Source organism: Clytia hemisphaerica, unplaced genomic scaffold, assembly GCF_902728285.1.
Source record: "Clytia hemisphaerica strain Z4C2 unplaced genomic scaffold, Clytia hemisphaerica genome assembly, whole genome shotgun sequence".
Taxonomy (NCBI): domain Eukaryota; kingdom Metazoa; phylum Cnidaria; class Hydrozoa; order Leptothecata; family Clytiidae; genus Clytia; species Clytia hemisphaerica.
The window spans coordinates 1,742,095-1,756,865 of record NW_027103979.1 but is presented as its reverse complement, the minus strand read 5'-3'; the positions used below and the strand labels follow the sequence as shown (position 1 = coordinate 1,756,865).

The 14,771-nt window shown below is 32.6% G+C and overlaps 1 protein-coding gene and 1 long non-coding RNA gene across 3 annotated transcripts in view; both read left to right on the top strand.

Moving 5' to 3' along the window:
• LOC136810947 (zinc metalloproteinase-disintegrin-like EoMP06) overlaps positions 1-14,771 on the top strand; it is a 179,583-nt gene that overhangs the window by 83,007 nt on the left and 81,805 nt on the right. The window lies entirely within an intron of this gene.
• Positions 1,741-5,884, top strand: LOC136810944 (uncharacterized). Its single transcript, XR_010847177.1, has 8 exons — positions 1,741-1,806; positions 2,314-2,550; positions 3,057-3,293; positions 3,591-3,651; positions 4,706-4,752; positions 4,934-5,012; positions 5,186-5,351; positions 5,718-5,884. It is a non-coding gene; the product is annotated as an uncharacterized lncRNA (long non-coding RNA).

Sequence of the window (14,771 nt, the reverse complement as noted above, 5' to 3'; positions counted from 1 at the left end):
TCAAATATTGACATTGTTCCTAAGGACTCAAAAAAAATTCAATCGATATTGATATTGATATTGATATAATATTGATTTTAGATGATGAAGGAGATTGCGGCAATACTTCTGTTGAAACATCATACGACAAAGAGCATTGCAAAGATTTAAATAATCCTATTTTGGTGGCAGCTTCAGATTGTTCCCAACCTAAATTTTCGCCGGTCAACACAGAAACAAAAGCTGTTCCAATCCCTTCAAATGATTCACACCTCATCAAATGGTCTTTTTTGTCCACCTATTGCCACAACATCACCTTGTAGTTACGGGAAAACAATCGGTAAGAAAGTCTTGATAATGAATTCTATTCGACGGATTATTTTCTTTGCAGATCCTGTTTTTGAAAACGGGTCGAAAACTTCATAATATATTGAACAATGAGGATGTAGAAAATTACAGTAAAGATGGGTACAATATAGGAACTAATTTTGCCTTTTTACAAAGACATGTACTAAATTTGTTCACAATGATTAACTAAATATTAAAAAACCACTTTCCGTTATTATGAAATCTGTAAACGGAAAATTTAGTGGACTTTGTGCATTTTGTTTCATTTTTTTTTTCATGATCACAAAGTTTTAAGTACAGCTTGGCTTGGTTTTCGGGGGCTGGGTGGGTGGGTTAACTTTTAAAACGTCAATTGACGTTTTTCTAACCTAAAATCGATTTGTGACTGACCCCTTAACAAAACAAAAACAATTGTATCAAATATTGACATTGTTCCTAAGGACTCAAAAAAAATTTCAATCGATATTGATATTGATATTGATATAATATTGATTTTAGATGATGAAGGAGATTGCGGCAATACTTCTGTTGAAACATCATACGACAAAGAGCATTGCAAAGATTTAAATAGTCCTATTTTGGTGGCAGCTTCAGATTGTTCCCAACCTAAATTTTCGCCGGTCAACACAGAAACAAAAGCTGTTCCAATCCCTCCAAATGTTCACACCTCATCAAATGGTCTTTCTTGTCCACCTATTGCCACAACATCACCTTGTAGTTACGGGAAAACAATCGGTAAGAAAAGTCTTGATAATGAATTCTATTCGACGGATTATTTTCTTTGCAGATCCTGTTTTTGAAAACGGGTCGAAAACTTCATAATATATTGAACAATGAGGATGTAGAAAATTTCAGTAAAGATGGGTACAATATAGGAACTAATTTTTGCCTTTTTACAAAGACATGTACTAAATTTATTCACAATGATTAACTAAATATTAAAAAAACACTTTCCGTTATTATGAAATCTGTAAACGGAAAATTTAGTGGACTTTGTGCATTTTGTTTCATTTTTTTTTTCATGATCACAAAGTTTCAAGTACAGCTTGGCTTGGTTTTGGGGGCTGGGTGGGTGGGTTAACTTTAAAAACGTCAATTGACGTTTTTCTAACCTAAAATCGATTTGTGACTGACCCCTTAACAAAACAAAAACAATTGTATCAAATATTGACATTGTTCCTAAGGACTCAAAAAAAACTTTCAATCGATATTGATATTGATATTGATATAATATTGATTTTAGATGATGAAGGAGATTGCGGCAATACTTCTGTTGAAACATCATACGACAAAGAGCATTGCAAAGATTTAAATAATCCTATTTTGGTGGCAGCTTCAGATTGTTCCCAACCTAAATTTTCGCCGGTCAACACAGAAACAAAAGCTGTTCCAATCCCTTCAAATGTAACACCTCATCAAATGGTCTTTCTTGTCCACCTATTGCCACAACATCACCTTGTAGTTACGGGAAAACAATCGGTAAGAAAGTCTTGATAATGAATTCTATTCGACGGATTATTTTCTTTGCAGATCCTGTTTTTGAAAACGGGTCGAAAACTTCATAATATATTGAACAATGAGGATGTAGAAAATTACAGTAAAGATGGGTACAATATAGGAACTAATTTTGCCTTTTTACAAAGACATGTACTAAATTTGTTCACAATGATTAACTAAATATTAAAAAAACACTTTCCGTTATTATGAAATCTGTAAACGGGAAATTTTAGTGGACTTTGTGCATTTTGTTTCATTTTTTTTTTCATGATCACAAAGTTTCAAGTACAGCTTGGCTAGGTTTTGGGGGGCTGGGTGGGTGGGTTAACTTTAAAAACGTCAATTGACGTTTTTCTAACCTAAAATCGATTTGTGACTGTCCCCTTAACAAAACAAAAACAATTGTATCAAATATTGACATTGTTCCTAAGGACTTAAAAAAAATTTCAATCGATATTGATATTGAAATTGATATAATATTGATTTTAGATGATGAAGGAGATTGCGGCAATACTTTTGTTAAAACATCATACGACAAAGAGCATTGCAAAGATTTAAATAGTCCTATTTTGGTGGCAGCTTCAGATTGTTCCCAACGTAAATTTTCGCCGATCAACACAGAAACAAAAGCTGTTCCAATCCCTCCAAATGTTCACACCTCATCAAATGGTCTTTCTTGTCCACCTATTGCCACAACATCACCTTGTAGTTACGGGAAAACAATCGGTAAGAAAGTCTTGATAATGAATTCTATTCGACGGATTATTTTCTTTGCAGATCCTGTTTTTGAAAACGGGTCGAAAACTTCATAATATATTGAACAATGAGGATGTAGAAAATTTCAGTAAAGATGGGTACAATATAGGAACTAATTTTGCCTTTTTACAAAGACATGTACTAAATTTATTCACAATGATTAACTAAATATTAAAAAAAACACTTTCCGTTATTATGAAATCTGTAAACGGAAAATTTAGTGGACTTTGTGCATTTTGTTTCATTTTTTTTTTCATGATCACAAAGTTTCAAGTACAGCTTGGCTTGGTTTTGGGGGCTGGGTGGGTGGGTTAACTTTAAAAACGTCAATTGACGTTTTTCTAACCTAAAATCGATTTGTGACTGACCCCTTAACAAAACAAAAACAATTGTATCAAATATTGACATTGTTCCTAAGGACTCAAAAAAACTTTCAATCGATATTGATATTGATATTGATATAATATTGATTTTAGATGATGAAGGAGATTGCGGCAATACTTCTGTTGAAACATCATACGACAAAGAGCATTGCAAAGATTTAAATAATCCTATTTTGGTGGCAGCTTCAGATTGTTCCCAACCTAAATTTTCGCCGGTCAACACAGAAACAAAAGCTGTTCCAATCCCTTCAAATGTTCACACCTCATCAAATGGTCTTTCTTGTCCACCTATTGCCACAACATCACCTTGTAGTTACGGGAAAACAATCGGTAAGAAAGTCTTGATAATGAATTCTATTCGACGGATTATTTTCATTGCAGATCCTGTTTTTGAAAACGGGTCGAAAACTTCATAATATATTGAACAATGAGGATGTAGAAAATTTCAGTAAAGATGGGTACAATATAGGAACTAATTTTGCCTTTTTACAAAGACATGTACTAAATTTGTTCACAATGATTAACTAAATATTAAAAAAACACTTTCCGTTATTATGAAATCTGTAAACGGAAAATTTAGTGGACTTTGTGCATTTTGTTTCATTTTTTTTTTTCATGATCACAAAGTTTCAAGTACAGCTTGGCTTGGTTTGGAAGAGACCATGAAATTTTTTATCTAGTGGACACGGTAACTATTTCCTTTATTTTTGCTAACAATATTTCCGTAATGACATCATATAGATTGTTGATAATTATTAATAGTCAGGGTGGATAACTCTTTAAGAGGTGCCGTTTTTTTTAATTAACAAATCTGTTGGACAGAATTCGATACCTTAAAGTGAATTAGGGACGAACAGAAGACCTACCTGAAAATAATTTTTTATTTGTGATGAAAACCCTAGGTAAAAGCCTTCAAAATAGCTTAATTTACAATCATGCTAGAGCTTAGTGCTCGTGCCACGCCCTATTAAAATATCTGTTGAACGGAATCGATAGAACGTGTTTTTTGAACTCTTAACTTTAGCACCACTTGGAGCATCGTTAGAGAAATGTAAACCTAACGGTTATTGTTTTTTTTTTTACCTTAACCTTTTACCTACTAGGAGAAACAAGATTTACATTGTTAGGTACAATGCCTTCTATGTAAGAGCCTCACAAAGTTACCTATCAATCTGTTGGACGGAACGGTTTCCGCTATCGATTTTAGCACGTATAGCGTTTGAAATTTTCCTTCAAGTAGATACTTTTTTGAACGGCTAGGCTTAAACTTTCAAACAAAACAAGTTAGAACAACTGAAGTAATTTCAGAAACGAAATGATTAGGGTTAAATATATGTTGGACGGAACGATTCCGTCCAACAGATTTGTGGTTTTCGGCTTATAACTTGCGTCAAAACAGTTTTATTGCTGAATTAATGTTTCTAAATGATGCTAGATAGGATAACCGAAAATTTGAGACACTTCGGGCCATTGTAAAAGCTCTCAATCAAAAGAAAAATTAATAAAAAAAGTGTGACTAATTAAAAAACGCCCCAAGAAGACTTAATGAGAGAAAACAATTTCAATACATTCATAAATATTTATTAAAATATGTTAGTTTGAATCGTATATATGAGCCTCTTTGTAGTAATCACCTTTTTAACGCATGCAATCCGACAGAGTCACTCTATTCTATGTTAAGTTTAGGGATCTCGCATGCAAATATCTTATCGATCGATTGAAGTATTAGTTTTAATTTTTAGATACATATCATACCAGATCGAAATCTGTTTCTTTGGAGGAAAACAAGGTAAAAATAGTTTCTAAACTTCCATGATATGCACTAGAATTTGTCTTCGCACTTTACATAAGCACTAAAACCATTGTACCTTTTAAAAAAGTATTGATATACTAAAAGTTTCTAGTTCCTGAAAGTTTTTGTTGGAGTGTGTTTAAATGGTCAGGGTATCTTTTTTTCCTTTCTTTTTTAGTTCGCGCTTGCACAACAGGTTTGCAGAAACAAAGAAGATCCTGAGTATTTGATCAAATTATGGATCGATGAATACATAGGTAACTTTAAAGAAGAAAAATTTAGCCATAAGTTATGAAGTAGCTCCTCCTCAACATTCATTGATTATGGGTATTCAGGATTTGTATCGGGTCAGACTCACGTGAATATGAAGTTATTCTGAAACTTCCAAGGAACTATTTGTGATTAACGTATATATTACCATTTTCTAAAGGTTATGGTGTATATGTATTGAAAGACTTGGTCAAGGGTGAGTTCATCTGTGAGTATCCAGGTGAACTCATTTCTGACACAGAAAGAAACCTACGTATTGAACAATATGACCAAGAAGACTTGGGTTCCTATATCTTTGATGTTCAGATCGAAAATAAGAAGTATATGTGAGTGAATTAACTAATCTTAAAACACCTATTATAATACTTAATGTGCTGATTTTTGTTTGTCTTCAAGTACGGTTGAGAATCATGGCCCAACATTAGACGATCCTGAAACTTTAGGGAAAATTGAAAAACTGGTAATCCGATTCATCACTCTGAAAACCAGGATTAGAAAAGGAAATTTCACTGTGTAACTCCGAATACTGTCCATTATCTTTCAAGACCAAATTTAGGGAATGAAATCTACAAATAAATTCATTTACGACCAAGATTAGGAAAAGAAATCTTACCGAGCATTGATTTGAATGAATTGAATATACAACTGTTAGTATTGTGCTGGAATTATCTTTTGGTTTTCAATCTTTCTAGTCTCGATGCAACACGATCAACAAGGATAGGGAGATATATAAACGATAGCCCTCCAAGACACATTAATGCTCTTCCAAAGGTTATCCATGTCGACCAGAAAGTATATTTGTGTTTTTTTGCGGCCAAAGACATACCCAAAAACACAGAAGTGAGATATAGCTATAGCTCCAAAATCTCACCTGGAGATCGAAGGTAATTTACTTTTGTAATACTAGAAATGATTTTCTTATACCATTTTTTAGGTGTCTTTTTGCTAGGATGTTGATAGTTTGTATCTAAATCAAGCTGGAAGATTTAAACTACTCAAATTGAATAGAGAGCTGATATGATTGCTACTTTTCAATATATTTTAAAGCTAGTTAAAATTGCGATAGGAGCTACCTACTAGAAACCAGATTTTGATCGATGCATATTATATTTCTTTCACGGCCCTTTTGGCGAATTGCTACCTATAATATCAAATAAATCAGGAATATATCTTTTCCTTTCATGAGCATTGTACTTATAAGCATCGGACTGTTAATGATCCAAATGTTAAGCATACCGGATGCGGCAAGAAAAAGTATACAAGTTTTTCAAGATATTGGAGCTTTAGGATAAGAGTTGTTAACTTATTGTCTTTTCATTGTTCAGAGGAAAGACTAACGCAAATTTTTGTGTATAAGACAAAAGTTAATAATAAGGTAAATCGATAAAATTGCATTTTTTGGTAAATATTCATCTTAAAAGTTGTCCCCGCCTCTAAAAATATAAAGATTATCTAAGAAAAGGCGCAAAATCAGGGAGTCAAAGTAGAGTTATGGTAGCATTTTGAGAGTTTTACTAGAGAATTGGATGTTTTTTTGTTGAGTTTTTAGCTATTTAGCAAAAAATTTGGTAGTTTTATGGAAAATTTCACTTTCTTCGCAAAGTTTGAGCTTTAGTGAACTTAAATCATCCATTTTACAGTTACCAGTTGAAAAATCTATTCTTTTTAAGGCTATTCTACTGTTTAAAGGGCCACACCACCGAAAAACTTTTTTCCAAATATGTTTTTAATGCACTCAGGGATCACGAAACAAAAAGTCCTTTTTAGAATTGGGCTCTGGACATACAATTAAAGTCGAAATAAATTGAGAATTTTGCATATTTCCACGTTTTTCGAATTTTGAACTTCGGGCGAGAGGATTGATTTTGGGCTATCTCTTGAATGTAATCGAATATTTCAATTTTGGCGGTTTTGGCAGACTTCCAGGTTATATTCTGAGCCTTATTGGACCATTTTTGAACTTTCGGATCCTCAGATCCTAAGCTCCTCAGTCTTAAGTCTAGCGTTAAAACTCAGAGGTAAAACTCTACCCTTCCAACCTACTTTAGAGCAGTTCCAAATCGTTTGTGGTTATGAATTTTCGAGGGTTAATTTCCCTTTTTTCTCAAATATTATGACTTTGTTGATTCTACCCAAAAGTCAATTATCAAACTTTGCATCAAAACCTTACTCAAAGTATCAATTTTGATATTTAGCACAAAACTGCGTTTACAGAATTTCTTGTAATGACTTCGTTCAATTGCAAAACACAAAAAGTAATTAAAAACTTAAAAGCTAGAAAAAAGTTATACATTAATCTTTTTAAAATGTAGAAATTGCCATTTAAGTTGGGGTAAAATCAAAAAATAAGGTTTATCTAGAGCCGATAACTTCTACTTTTTTTCACAATCTCGTCTCAAAATTCACAAAAAAGCTTCAAAAAACGACCCCTTTTGAAAAAAATCTTTTTTAAAATTAAGTCAAACATAATAAGTCAAGATAAAGTGTGAACGCAGTAAATCAAAACAGAAAACACATTTTTCTTTTAGAACGATATTTCGACATACGTTTTTCAAGTAAGGAGAAGTACATGAAAAAGGAATGTAAGTGTCGAAATATTGTTCCAAAAGAAAAATGTGTTTTTTGTTTTGATTTTTTTAAAATTAATGTATTCTGACGACACACTGAGGATAGAAACTCTCTCTATTTTTTCAAACAAGTGTTTTTGCAGTAGTATTAGTGGTAGTAGTAGCAGTAGCAGTAGCAGCAGTAGCAGTAGCAGCAGTAGCAGTAGCAGCAGCAGTAGCAGTAGTAGTAGTAGTAGCAGTAGCAGTAGCAGTAGCAGTAGCAGTAGCAGTAGCAGTAGCAGTAGTAGTAGTAGTAGCAGTAGCATTAGCAGTAGCAGTAGCAGTAGTAGTAGTAGTAGTAGAGAAATTATGCCCTTTTGCTTTGCTTCTTATGTTCCTGGGGAAGGTACTAGGCAAAAAGAGGGTACAGGTATATGCTGCCCTTGAGTGTCCCTTTTTTTACCTTAAAAATCCCACTGAGAATCGCAAAAATCACGAACTTTAAATCCAGTCCCTCTAAGGGTTGTTAAAACAGCTAAATACAATTTCTCGACCCTCAAGTTAAATATTCCAATAAAGGGTTACATAATTCGTAAAAAGTTGGGTTTTTCCTGGCTTTCAGTCCCATTAAGCTCTGTTTTAGCTCCTCTATGGGCCTAATCACCAAAGGTCGGACGGCACCTTCCCATTATCTTGCAAAACTAGTACTTCTTGTGCTTATGGCTTCATCTATCAAGAGTTATCAAGACTTAAAATGATTCGGTACTGTTCAGCTTTCAGTTACAAAAAGAAATGGAAAAGGAATATAGAGTTTAAATTTTTTCAACTTCCAAATGAAACGGGATTGCGAAAAATTGCTTTATAACATATCTGAAGGGAAGGTTCTTAAAGATGAGAAAAACTTTTACATTTGCTCGAATCATTTTGAGGAAAGCTGCTTTAAACGAGATTTACAGTTAAATGTTCATGTTGTTGCTTGTCTTCTTTTTCTTCTCTAGACGGATTTGATAATTAGACAGGACTGTGTCTTTCTCATAAATATTAATTTACGCTGATTTCTGATTTCTCTATCAATGCCAAAAAATTCCTCCGAGTCTTCTTCTAGGCTGAGTTATTGGGTGAGAATTAATAACACAGCGAAATCATCGCACAGATCTTGCAGCTCATTGAAATTGTCTTCAGTGTCACTGATCGTTGTACTAGAGGAATCACTAGAACTATTTTCATATTCCTCTGACATATTTTTACAATTTATAACACTTAAAATCTCACAATTGAAAACTTGAGAGATTGATTTCCTCAGAACTTCAACTTTGAACATTTTTCAAAAACCCTTTAATCTTTCTCTCTATACATGTCGCCAAATAAAAGATCTTTGATATCCTTTTAAGTCTTGTTTACAGGTTCGTTTATTCAACAATTTAATAAATAATGTAATTTAATGTTATTCAATTCTTCTTTTTTTATTAATATACTCTGGACATCTTTTCTGCCTGTTTAGTGGACTTTTTACCAATCACATAGCCACATATATAACAATTTCAGACAGTTTTAGCTTCGATATACTTAGATATACTTTAGTTTAGATATACTTTGTAGAAAAATTAGATTTTCAAATCTACGTCACTCGTACCGAGACTCCCATTTTCCGCAGCCTTGCGAAAAAAGCTTAGATTTGAGAAATCTTTCATGCTCGATATCAATAAAAATAGAATCATTTAAAACCTTTTATCTTAAAGCTCAGGATATCTTGACAAACTTGTATACTTTTCTTGGCGCACCCGATACACCTAGCATACCTTCAATCATTGAACCTCGGAGCTATTTGAATGAAAAGAAACGAATAAGCACGGCGATCTTGTACGCGTACCTTTAGCGGTTGCATTTTGAAATACCAAATGGCCAAAAATAATCTTACATACATTTGACCAGTGCATTTAATCCCTAAATATGTTTACGACCATTGTACTATATAAATTTCATCATTCTCCCATAAGAACGAAATGGCATCAAAATTTAAATTCTCCAAATAGTGATTTTAGGTAGGGATATATCCTCCCCAGTTCTTCCTCATTCGGGATATTTATCTTTGGGAATCAACTAAGAATAGAAATTATCACTGGGAAATAATTTTTCTTGCAGGAGTTCCAAGAGCATTGTTGTGAATAAATGTCATCGATTGAGACATTGTTTTGAACCAAATAAAAGATACTTTTGCAATTTTCTAACATCCATACTTTGAAATTTGAGAAACTACGCAAATGTCTTGCTTGCGTGTGGTAAAACCAAAGATCGCCGTGAAGATTGAAAAAGAAGTTTTTTTCTTTTAAAATACATCAAACATAATATAGTGCGATACTGAACTTTTCTAAAAGATGTCACGAATGTTTGAAATGGTCGTGTCACTATTCTTCGCTTATATCGTAATGGTTTTTTCGAAAGCAAGGCTTAATCCTATTCTTTCACTAACTGGTTACCTTAAAAGAATAACTTTATGCAAGAACTAATAAATGCGGAACTAATTAAGGATGTACTTAATTAATCCAATTACAATCCAGGCAAACGATAGAACTTGTGCTAGGAAGCGATGCATTCCATTCCATTATATTTTCCGGTTCCAAACTTATTTTTTCATATTCATCAATCTTTTTTCACAGTTTATTCTTTTCTTTTCTTAGGCACGTTATGCTCGACCTATCAATTTGAAAGAATCACCTGAGACGACAGATGATATTACTAAAAACTCCATGGCTAATTGAAAATGCGCTATACTGTGAAAGATATATTTTATGTATGGTAATTTTATGTCACATATTTTGTAAAACAAGATCTGTACTGACATATAGGCAGGTTTTATATGTTATATATGATATTTCTATGTATTTACCACCACAGGTGATTTAAGTCCAATATCAAGTCGTAAATTGAAAACGTGACGTCTTGAAAACTTCACCAAATTTGGAGCTAAAATGCATGTCGTTGAAATTTAACTTTGAACAAAAGATTTAAAATTTTAATGACCTAGTTCATAGTTCAAAATTAACAGTTTTCAAGATATCATGTTTTCAAGATTTATGATATCATCCGGTTATGACGCCAATTTTTACTTTATTGTTGATCATTGAATCTTGAGGTAGTATTTAGTTAGGTCACAAACCGGATCCTGAAACTACATATAATTGATCATTAAAAGGTTACTAAGTGGTTCCCTGGGTACGGGTTCCATTTATTTACTTTTTGCCATTTAGGGTTTTTCAAAAGTTTGGACACGCCCTAACTCACCTGAGACGACAGTTCTTAACTGATTATTTCATGTCACATACACGCTTTTTTTTTTATAAGAATACACTTTATAAGAATGTCCATGATGAAAATTGCTAAAAAATTAAGAATATGCTAAGAATATCACCATCATGGAATTTTGCTACTCAAGCTAAGAATGTCATTTTTAGAGCATTTTAAATTATAAATTGCCAATTACCCCCAAAATAATAAGAATGCTGTAAGAATATTTTAGGATGATTTTCCCAAAAAAGTTAAGAATATCCATGATGAAAATGGATTTACACCATTCTTATAAAAAAAAAAGCGTGTATTTCAGCACTGTTTTAAAAAAAGATATACGTAGGTCATATAGAAATTTTTCTTACATTTGGTAGGTTTATGTACATACCACGACAGTTCTTAACCCTTTGGCTCTATACCAGGTCAAATCTTACCCTAACTAATTGAGAAGTTATGAAACTGACTTAGCTTGAGTTTTATAATGAAATTGTGACTGAGAGTCCTCTAGGTTGTATCATCTTGTAAACATGAAAATAGTAACTTGTGAGCTAGAACTTCAAATGAAAATAACTCCAGCTAAAGTTCTAAGGCGAAATTCGCCATTTTCCCCCTTAACCCTAACCCCCACAAGGATTTGTAAAGAAATACAAAAAACCAGATGATATACGCATTAGTAATTTGAAGTTATTATGAGGTTAAAGAAGCCGTTCGATTCTTAATAATACTTTTTATGAATGCCCTTTGTTGCTTTTCTTTATTGAAATGCGTATGCGTGATATGTTCATATTCCTATCTTTATGTTTCTTAACTGATGTTGATATTTTTTAATAAAACATGATTTTTTTAATCAAACATGTTTTATTTGCAAAACAAGAGAAAAAACGTACTTTTTAATATTTTATTTTGCTGAGATAATATTTCATTGTATTTTATCAGATTTTATCGTTGCTAAGTGCTCAAAAATATTCTTCTGCATTAATAGAAAATCGATATTCTGTTTTTTGTTTTTAAAGAGCTTGGTAAAATGAGCTATCTGACCCTGGGGGATGGGTTCTGGGAACCTTCTTCTTGATTTTTCTCCACTGAATTTTACACCTTTCACCAAGTCTAGCTTCTCCACAAATCTACCCTATCATATGAATTTATAATACATACAACATTAGGCATTACTTCTTAAATAAAACGTAATTTAAAAAAAATTATGATAAGAAAAGGAGCAAGAGTATCACCCTGAAGGACTCCTGCAAAAACATCAAAAGTATCCGAGTCATATGTAGAGTGCTTTAATGGCCAAAAAAATTGTAGCTGGTGGATCGTATAACTTAAGAATTTCGAATATTTTTTCTCAAGATATTGAAACAAAGGCTTTCTTAATATCAACAAGCAAAATATATGTATCGTTGTTGAGTTTTCACATTTCTTCCAGAATACGCCTCATAGCTAAAATTTTGATAATAGTGCTTCGACTTTTCTCTATTTGGTTCTTCTTGCTTCTTGGGTAGAAAGGAGAGGCTGATTACTTCATTGGCCTTAATCAAGTTTGGTACTCAGTAGATCAGAAGATCAGAGTTGGTATAGACTTGTTGGAAACAAATGGATTTAATTGGATCAATTTTTGACTTTTTAGAAGATCTAAGACCGAAATTGACATGGCAAGAGACAACCCTATTATCTAAACCTATAGAAGAAAAGGAAGAATAAGACTGAGAGTTTTTCGGAGACTGTTCCTCCATTAATTTCGTACAAGAATATTTCGATCATAAAATCACCCAAACCATCAAAAGAGGATGTTAGATTATTTACTCAACATTAAAAATTGATGTTCTAATTTACTACTGTGATGACATTATGAAACAAATCCTAATCCTAACACTAACCCTATCCTTAACCCTAAAAAAAGAATCCTCATAATAAGCAAAGCTTTTCTCAATTTCCGATATAAGATCTACTTAAAATTCCCCTTTCCATAGGTATTATGACGCTAAACTTATATACCCCGATACAAAACCCTCTGCCCTAAAATTTACCCTTTTCAAAAAAAAAAAAAAAAATTGACTCTAATCTTAATTAAAGGGTGATATTCATATTTTTAAAGCAATTGTTAACTTAAATCGATTGAAGCACAACTCAAATGAAACAAAACATCTAAAAAAGGGAGTTACAATGACTACTTTTCAAATAAAATACGGTACATAAAACGAGCGCAAAAAAAATATACGGTATGTTACAATGCCTACTAAAAAATATAACTTTAACGCGATAAAAAGATGAAAAGAGCAATATAATGAAACAAAGCAATATAATGCCTACAAAACGTTACAATGCCTACCTTTGAAGTAGGTATAACATCGCAGAAGGTGGTTAAACGATACAGAGCCTACCGCGATAAGTTGCCTACTTTAGTAGGTATTATAGCGCCATTTTTCAATGGCGCTACAATACCGACTTTGGCGATACAAAACCTACTTGATACGATACAAAGACTACTGGATGCGATGCAATACCTACAGGAAACATAACCCTAACCCTAACCCTAACCCTAACCCTAACCCTAACCCTAACCCTAACCCTAACCCTAACCCTAACCCTAACCCTAACCCTAACCCTAACCCTAACCCTAACCCTAACCCTAACCCTAACCCTAACCCTAACCCTAACCCTAATCATGGTCCTAAGCAAGGAGACAAAATTTTATTTTTTGTTTCCTTCAGATGAGGGATGGGAATTAGGGTTGGTTTTAGTGTTAGCCAAGCTAAGCATTTCAGAATCTCGGAATTTTGACATTTGGTCAGTACTTTTTCATGTACATTAATACTACTGTCTAACACTGTAAGATGAGTTCTAGTTCTTGAGATAAAATTCAGAAAATGAGCACTTTTTTGTTCCTATAAAAGATTTTGTTTCAGTAAAATATTTTCCCTAAAATTGGTCCCTAGGGACCAAATATCCCCCTAACAAGTTGAAATTTGAACTGCCAATCTATTTTAGTATGTCATTTCCAAAAAGTTAAAAGTGTTGGGTGATTTCAAGATTTTAGTTTAAAAACCTCATTTTGACCAAAATCCAAGTAAGTTGTACAATTTTATCCAACGCGGTCCGTTTCGATTTTTTTCTTAGACTTTTTTGATTTAGTGTTAGGCGAGCAAAACGAAAAAAGAAGCGATTTTTTCAGAAAATCTTTTTCGTCCACTCTTACAACATGATGGAAACTTTTTTTTTATAAAAGTGTCCAAATTTATGAGATATAGGCATTTTTAACTTATTGCATAAAAACAATTTTTGGAGATGATATATAATTTGTTCAAATGCTATCCATCCCTAAATTTTTAAATTAATGTAACTCGAGAAATTGCTAACAAAGCCACGGAAAAAACTTAATGACCATTTAATATATTATATGAAGTTTATGGAAAAACCTTATTTTCTATTACGAATCATGTTAAAGCGTGTTTTTCAAACTAATGACTTTATTAAACTATAAAGCTAATTTTATAGTTATGTTGAGAGTTTTTTAACACGTTTAGGTCTAAAAAGAAAGTCAAAAGGTGATGTAGAACATGGGAGAGGGTAGTTTTGATCCCTTTTGAAGTCAGTTATTCCTAGCAAGGAATCTAGAAAGTAAAACCTAACTAATTGAACCATAAGATGAAAAGTCAGCTTACAACTGTCACTGAAGGGTTTAAAAGTTTATTTAGCAGGCTTAAACAAGACAATCCAATTTCATGAAGTTTAAACATTTTTAAGTTACGCTTAGCAAAATGCAAGAAATAGTATTTTTTTCCTTTATTCGTCATCATTTACCCACTCTTACAACATTATAGAAAAATTTTTTCTTGAAAACGTTCCAAATTCATGAGATTTAGCCCTTTCTGACGTCAAATAAAACTGAACGGATGTGTTGTTAAAAGATGTAAA